Genomic DNA, 9,177 nt, shown 5'->3' with positions numbered 1-9,177 from the left:
GAGAATACTATAAACACCTCTATGCAAATCAACTAGAAAATCTAGAAAAAATGGATAATTTCCTGGACACTTACAATCTCCCAAGACTAAACCAGGAAGAAGCTGAATCCCTGAATAGACCAATAGCAGGCTCTGAAATTGAGGCAATAATTAATAGCCTACCAACCAAAAAAAGTCCAGAACCAGATGGATTCACAGCTGAATTCTACCAGAGGTACAAGGAGGAGCTGGTACCATTCCTTCTGAAACTATTCCAATCAATAGAAAAAGAGGGAATCCTCCCTAACTCATTTTATGAGGCCAACATCATCCTGATACCAAAGCCTGGCAGAGACACAACAAAAAGAGAGAATTTTAGACCAATATCCCTGATGAACATCAATGCAAAAATCCTCAATAAAATACTGGCAAACCGGATTCAGCAGCACATCAAAAAGCTTATCCATCATGATCAAGTGGGCTTCATCCTTGGGATGCAAGGCTGGTTCAACATTCACAAATCAATAAACGTAATCCAGCATATAAACAGAACCAAAGACAAGAACCACATGATTATCTCCACAGATGCAGAAAAGGCCCGTGACAAAATTCAACAGCCCTTCATGCTAAAAATGCTCAATAAATTCAGTATTGGTGGAACGTACCTCAAAATAATAAGAGCTATTTATGACAAACCCACAGCCAACAACATGCTGAATGGGAAAAAACTGGAAACATTCCCTTTGAAAACTGGCACAAGACAGGGATGCCCTCTCTCACCACTCCTATTCAACATAGTGTTAGAAGTTCTGGCTAGGGCAATCAGGCAAGAGAAAGAAATCAAGGATATTCAGTTAGGAAAAGAAGAAGTCAAATTGTCCCTGTTTGCAGATGACATGATTGTATATTTAGAAAACCCCATTGTCTCAGCCCAAAATCTCCTTAAGCTGATAAGCAACTTCAGCAAAGTCTCAGGATACAAAATTAATGTGCAGAAGCCACAAGCATTCTTATACACCAGTAACAGACAAACAGAGAGCCAAATCATGAATGAACTTCCATTCACAATTGCCTCAAAGAGAATAAAATACCTAGGAATCCAACTTACAAGGGATGTAAAGGACCTCTTCAAGGAGAACTACAAACCACTGCCCAGTGAAATAAAAGAGGACACAAACAAATGGAAGAACATACCATGCTCATGGATAGGAAGAATCAATATCGTGAAAATGGCCTTACTGCCCAAGGTGATTTATAGATTCAATGCCATCCCCATCAAGCTACCAATGACTTTCTTCACAGAATTGGAAAACCTGCTTTAAAGTTCATATGGAACCAAAAAAGAGCCCGCATTGCCAAGACAATCCTCAGTCAAAAGAACAAAGCTGGAGGCATCATGCTACCTGACTTCAAACTGTACTACAAGGCTACAGTAACCAAAACAGCATGGTACTGGTACCAAAACAGAGATATAGACCAATGGAACAGAACAGAGTCATCAGAAATAATACCACGCATCTACAGCCATCTGATCTTTGACAAACCTGAGAGAAACAAGAAATGGGGAAAGGATTCCCTATTTAATAAATGGTGCTGGGAAAATTGGCTAGCCATAAGTAGAAAGCTGAAACTGGATCCTTTCCTTACTCTTTATACGAAAATTAATTCAAGATGGATTAGAGACTTAAATGTTAGACCTAATACCATAAAAACCCTAGAAGAAAACCTAGGTAGTACCATTCAGGACATAGGCAATGGCAAGGACTTCATGTCTAAAACACCAAAAGCAATGGCGGTAAAAGCCAAAATTGACAAATGGGATCTCATTAAACTAAAGAGCTTCTGCACAGCAAAAGAAACTACCATCAGAGTGAAAAACAGTAATTTTTGAAGGACACTTTGAGATAGCAGAAAGCCAGGCATTTGGAGAAGGTATTTATAAGACATTTTTCAAACAATGGACTGTTAGACAAAATATTTAAATATTCTTTTTCTTTTTGTTTTTCTCCTTTCTCTTCTCTTCTTTTCTCTTCTCTTCTCTTTTCTTTTCTTTTTCTTTTTTTTTTTCTTTCTGACATAGTCTCCCTCTGTTGCCCAGGGTGGAGTGCTGTGATGCGATCTCAGCTCACTGCAACCTCCTCCTCCCGGGTTCAAGTGATTCTCCTGTCTTAGCCTCCTGAGTAGCTGGGATCACAGGTGTGTGCCACCACGCCTGGCTAATTTTTGTATTTTTGTAGAGACAGGGTTTCACCATGCTGACCAGGCTGGTATCAAACTCCCAACTTCAAGCGATCCAGCTGCTTCAGCTTCCCAAAGTGCTGGGATTACAGGCCTGAGACACTGCGCCTGGCCTAAAAATTATTTCTACTCAATAACATGAAGATGAACAATAAATGATAAACATAAAGACAGATAATGGGGAAAAGACTTGAACACATACTTCACAAAATATTTATCTGAATAGTCAATAAGCGTATAAAAACATGCCCAGTATCATTATCGGGGTAAAAATATCATGAAGAAACAAAAATACACACCTATTAGAATGGCTTAAAGAAATGATAGACTCAATATGTGGAGCAACTGAAACTCATCATACACTGCTTGTTGAGAATGTAAAAATGATGTAACAACATTGGAAACCCCTTGGCAATTTCTGAAAAAGTTCAGCAGACACTTAGCATACATCCCAACCATTTCTCCCTATATATTTCCTCTGAGAAACAAAAATGTATGTCCACAAAAGGTCTTTTACACAGATGTATATAGCAGCTTTATTTATATAGCCCCAAACTGGGCACAGCTCACATGTTTATCATCAGGTGAATTAGTAAAAAAATTACGGCCTACTCATACCAAGGTAATCAGCCTTTAAAGGGCTGAATTATTGATAAAATGCAAGATCATTGATGAATCTTGTAATCATTATGCTGACTGAAAGAAGCCAGGTGGAAAAAGAGTACTTACTCTATAATTCCATTTACATAAAATGTTAAAATATGCTGATTACCATTAATATATAGTGATAAAATAGGTTACTTGTTGCCTGGAAGCAGGACAGGAAGAGAGAAGGAAGAGGGGGTGACAGGAAGAGGACCTATTACAAAGGGATATGAAGATATATTTGGAAGATATAGAAGTGTTGTTTTTCTAAAGTCATAGTTTATAGTTAGTGGTAGCTCAGTCTCTCTCTAAAGCTACATATAATAGTCCTGTGCTACTTGGAGTTATCTACCAAAGTCCTTATAACTTAGGAAAAAAGATCATTGTAGCTGTGAGAGGATAGTCCTACTCCTAGGATATCCATTGCTATCCTAGCTAACACAAAAAAATTCTTAGACTCCACTATTATTCATATTTTTAAAATTTACTTTGAGATACTTAATAGTTTTGTGATTTTTATGGTGTTAGTAAATGTAATACTTTGGCTCAAAACTAGAGTACTGGGTATATTCTCTAGCTATCCACCTTGTTTGGAGCTGAGCTCAGATTTTGTTGTTGTTTAAATACAAACCAGCTCTAAGCAAAGTCATCAGCTAGATGGGGCTTGTGTTTGGCCTTGTATTTCCTTCCTATGTCTGCTCCTTCCCTGTTCTTTCTTCAGTTATCTGGCTTCCAGGGCCACCTGGCTCCCAGTGCCTCCTTTCTCCTGTTCTCCTGATACCAAGGACCTTTTTTCTAGAATTACTCCAAGGCTGAATGAACCTTGTGTACTGAGAGTTCATTTTTACTCAAAATGTAATAGCTCATCTCTTTATGTAATTCTACTTTATAAATCTCATAAAATCCTTGGAGTTAATAAATCCTCATAAACAAAATTGTGTTAAATTGTCACCACGTGATGTAACCAAAGTTGATCACAAGGTTGTTGGGAAGTCTGAAATATTTATGAAAATATTTTGTAAACACTGAAATGTTATATGAATATCATTTTGTTAGTGTAGACTGACTTTGATTAAAATGTGATACCTTCTTTACAAATTGGTATGAACATCCCTGGTGAAATGTAGCAACATTCCTGAAGAGATGTGAAACCACAAAATAACAGCACTGAAGAATCTATATAAATTAAAAGATTTGGTGAGGGGTTAATACTCTTTGATATCTTCAAGTGACAGAGTAACCTAAATTTTAATGACAAAACATGAGTCTCTAAATAGACCTCTTTGTTGCTTTAGCTTATGCTTCCAGACTCTCTTTGGATGCTTTCAGAATTCCAAAGGATGGCTTGATTTTTCTTTTTTTCTTTTCTTTTTTTTTTTTTTTTTTTTTTTTGCCGTATGCAGTAAGCAAATTCTTACTGAGCACTACGTGTAAGGCAGACATGAAGATGAATAAAACAACACGCAAAGAATGTGATATCTACATACCTCATAATCCAACTGTTGAAAGCCGCAAGTAAACAACAAATATTGAAAGTGTCACAAGAAAATACATGTATAATACCTTACATTCAGGGGAACTAAGATTTGATTAACTGCTTATTTCTTATAAGACACCATGAAGGCCAGAAGAACATCTTTAGGGAAATAAAAAATAAAAGGTCTCAATCAATTTAGAAGTTATTAGTTAAGCAAAAAATAACTTTTATAAATGAAAACTAAAGAAAAACATTTTCAGAGAAAAGATTCACCATTAGGAACTGCATACAGGATGTACTAAAGAACATTTTTCATGCTAAAAGGAAATGACACCAGATGGCTGAGCATCTCTTCGAATGTTTATTGGCCATTGAATTTGCTCATTCGTGAACTGACAGTTTACATTAATTTATATTTTCCTAATTACTAATAAGATTGAGCATTTTTTCACGTTTATTGTCCAGTGAATTTGCTCTTTTGTGATTTGTTAGTTCATATCATTTAGCCAGTTTTCTATTAAATTCACTTTTCTTAGCAATTTGTAAAAGCTTTCTTTAGACTCTCTAAATACAAACCCTATAACTGTAATGCAGTTGATTTGCCTTTAAACTTTTTGACATCTTTTGCCAGAAATGTTTAATCTTTCATAGTCAAAGATACCTATATATTCCTTTTTATTTTCTGGGTATCCTGTCTTAAAAGGAGTATCATGGACCCCTAAAATGAGCGCAGATATACACATGACCATAGAATCCTAAAATGTCTTACTGTTTTTTCTTTCAAAGTTAATGGCTCAAAATTTCTTTCTTGTGCTTTCTCATTAATCCATCTGTTTTTGTTGTTTGCTTTTTGTTTTTAAAATATATTTGTTGTAAGGAAGAGGTGCAAATGAATACTTCTTGTCCTTTTTATACCATTGGGCTAAAAGCTGTGAGTCTATTCTCAGAATATTGTATAGACCCATTAAGTTTGCATACTGAGGTATATGGTCAGGTTTGTGGGATTTTGACTGTAGCTAGTGTGTATGCTTCTTGATTACATTTTGTGGAAATAATTCCTACTTAAATACCTTTCTTTGGCTTATCCATTAGGATGACATCAGAATTGTGACCCTTGTACATTGTTGAATTTATTTCATTGTTGCCTAGATACAGAACCCTCATGTAGTTAGTGTACTTTAAAAATAGAGAAGGCTATGTATGTAAGGTAGGCTGAGAGCACATTTATTATTGTATCAGACATTGCTGTCTGTCTGTTAGTCCTGGAACTTTCATTGCCATTTAGTGTTCTTAGACACTGTATATTTATCTTGGTTGAATATTTGGTGCTTTAGTGACTGGAAGAGATTTCTGTTATCCTTTCCCTTCATCTTAACTATGTGACCAAAGTTACCCTGTTTCCTTTAATGTCTTTAGTCACTAGTATCTCAGACCTTAAATACTATGTTTATTCCAAAGTTAAATGAGCCTATCCTGTAATCCCAGCGACTTGGTAGGCTAAGATGGAAGGATCACTTGAGCTCAGGAGTTTGAGACCACTTGAGCAACATAACAAAACCTTGTCTTTATTTAAAAAAAAAAAAGAAAGAAAAAGAAAAAAGAAAAAAAAAGCCCATGGAATCCTTTTTTTTTTTTTTAACGTGATAAAACTTCTGTTTACCTTTGGCCAGCAAAGTGATACATTGTTTTCTTATAGGCATTCACAGGAATACAACACTGTGTTAGCATTTTGGGGTTTATAAGTATGTGTAACTAGAGAAATAACAGATTTATGCCAGTTTTCTATTCATTTATTTATTGTTTTTATTGCTCTTATGTTAATCAATTTTTACCAAGGGAATGGAATTTGGCATTGATGTATAAGAACACAGGCTTTGAGTTCAGACAAAACTGGATTTGTATCCTTGCACCACTCACCCATTTTTAATTTCTCTGAGCTCTTGACTTTTTTTTTTTTTTTTTTTTTTGAGGCAGAGTTTCATTTTTGTTGCCCAGGCTGGCGTTTAATGGTGTGGTCTCGGCTCACTGCAACCTCCACTTCGCGGGTTCAAGCAATTCTCTTGCCTCAGCCTCCCAAGTAGCTAGGATTACAGGCACCCACTACCACACCCAGCTAATGTTTTGTATTTTTAGTACAGACAGGGTTTCACTATGGTGGCCAGGCTGCTCTTGAACTCTTGACCTCAGGTGATCCTCCCGCCTTGGCCTCCCAAAATGCTGGGATTACAGGCATGAGCCACCATGCCTGGCCTGAGCTCTTGATTTTTGTTTTCACTTTTAAACAAAATTAAACTGGACAATTAAACTGTAATCTTTTATGTGAAAAGTTGTTTTTCTGTAAAAAAAGAAAAAACTTTTTAAAACTGAGTTTTAATGATTGGTAACAACCTACATACCAAATGAAATAGTTTTTCTAAGATTGTATTAACTTTACAGCTCTGCATTGTTCAACACAGATCACTAAATTGATTGGTCAAATTCTGTTTCTCCTTGATTTCCATTGATATTGTATATCCATGGTTTTTCTTCTTCCTCTCTGCCTTTAGTGATTCTGTTTTGACACTGTCTCCTGATACTCCTGGGCCTTTCCTCTCTAGCCACCTAGGGACTCTTCATCAGCCCTGTATCTTGTCTTGATCATCCCTTGCACTTGGCTTTTGTTCATTCTGTACTTCTGAGTAGAATGACTTTTTGTACTCATTTAAATCCTGTCTCTCTTTCAGGAATATATCTTCTTGAGGCCTTTCTCAGCCTCTCCATTGAAATTGAATCTTTTTTCTGAACAGCTATAGATTAAATGAAAAAATGTGTGTGAATAAATTTTTTAAAAATAACGTTACATATTTTTATTCAGTCAGCATTCAATACACAAGACATCGTTGATATTAAGTCACCTTCATACAGAACTCACATAAAGCCACCTCACATGGTATTTATTTTTTAGAGATTTTTAAAAAATGTTTTATTGAGGTATACTTAATATACAATAAACTGCATGTTTAAATTATCTAATTTGTTAAGATTTGGCGTACATACACTCTTGAAACTATGCCCACAATCTAACATCTTCAAAAGTTTCTTTATGTTCTTATGTAGTCCTCTCTCCCATTCCTCCCCATCACAGCTACCACTGATTCTGTCATTATAGACTAATTTTTGTTTTCTAGGATTCTCTATAAATTGAATCATACCATGTTTTTCTTATCCTAGCTTCTTTCATTCTGCATAATTATTTTGAGATTGATTCACGTTGTTGCATGCATCAATAGTTTCTTTTTATGGCTAAACAGCATCCTGTCATGTCAATGTACTTTAATTTGTTCACTACCTGTCAATGTACATTTGGGATTTTTTCCAATTTTTGCCTATTAGAAATAATGATGCCATGAGCATTTGTGTACACACCTTTGTGTGGACATAGGCTTCATTTTTCTTGGGAAACTACTTAAGAGTGGAATGGCTGGTATGGTATATACGGTACCATATGGTACCAGTGGAATGGCTGGTACCATATATACGGTAGCTATATGCTCTTTTCAAAAACTGTCAAATTGTATTCTAAATTTTACATTCCTACCAACAGAAAACGAGAGCGTTAGTTGCTGTATGTCCTTGCTAATACTTAATATAGTTAGGCTTTTTAATTTTAGACATTCTAAAGATGGGAAGTGGAAGTTCATTGTGGCTCTACTTGGCATAGTGTTTTAGCACAACTTGAAGGATAAAAGTTGAACATTTATCCTAAATGTTTTTGCCTTATTTCTTTAAACCTCCGAATTTGGAAAGTCTGAGTTCTGTTAGCAACTTCCTTCTTTGAAAATAAAAATACATGTTTATGTCATGGTTTGCATGGCAGTTTAAACACACAGTGTACTCGTTGCCATTCAGGCACAGTATTTTACTGCTAACACTTAAAGGAATCAGAAGTAGTGACAATAAAAGCAGCATCATTTCTTTTAAATAAATACCCTTAGAAATACTTATAACCTGTTTTGGCTTTTTGTTGTTGTTGTTTGTGCTCTCTTTATCAGTTCTAATTATTTAAGAAAAAGCAAAACAATATTTTTTAAAACTGGTTTGCAACAAAGTTGTTTCTCTGTAGAGAGAAACATTCATAATTATGAAGGACAGAAGAATTTGAACAAATATTTTTTTAAGAACTTTTTAATCAGATTTTTAGCTGCTAGATTACTTTTAAACAAAAATAGCTATAACCTGAGATTTGAAACGTCATTACACAAAAAAACAGGAGAAAATTGTACACCCAAGTGCTGTTTTATATCAAGTGAGGATTGACAATAGTGTTTTTATGCATCTGTTCTGCCCACATAAGAAGCCAGCTTCATCATCTGGATGTGTCCTGGGGCTGAAACTTTTTATAAATATGAGAATTTCACTTTTTTTAAATGGCAAGCAGAATATGGTGTCCAGCTGTGGATTTGCTTATATATTGTGTTTGCATTTTTTCTTCCTGGGCTTGTTTTATACAGTAAATGGCACTACATTGTCATACAGATTTCATGATTAATGCTTATTTATGAAATCTTGTGTAAATATCTTAGGACTCAGTCAAACAATGTGCAAGTTAAACAGTTTTTTCTCCGAATATTGGAATGACACCTCCTTTGGGAATAGTAGGTTGGATATGTTCTTTATCTATAAAAAAAAGTCTCATATGTAACATTTGCCGTTTACTATTCGATGTTATATCATTCTTTTTCAATTGTTTTGTGGGACAAGAAATCCAGTTTCAGATTTATTCCTGGGAAACACAGAGAAAATTTAGATGTGGAAATTATTTAGAAATAAGGATGGTAGTTATTTTGTATTACAGTAAA

The 9,177-nt window shown here is 35.1% G+C and overlaps 1 protein-coding gene across 1 annotated transcript in view; it reads left to right on the top strand.

Annotated features, from left to right (window-relative positions):
• Positions 1-9,177, top strand: part of LOC113224949 (vacuolar protein sorting-associated protein 13B-like) — a 753,925-nt gene that overhangs the window by 334,722 nt on the left and 410,026 nt on the right. The window lies entirely within an intron of this gene.

This window comes from Piliocolobus tephrosceles, chromosome 7 (assembly GCF_002776525.5).
Source record: "Piliocolobus tephrosceles isolate RC106 chromosome 7, ASM277652v3, whole genome shotgun sequence".
In the NCBI taxonomy this organism is placed as follows: Eukaryota; Metazoa; Chordata; class Mammalia; order Primates; family Cercopithecidae; genus Piliocolobus; species Piliocolobus tephrosceles.
Note: the sequence above shows the minus strand (reverse complement) of the source record. Positions and strands in the feature narration are given on the sequence as shown.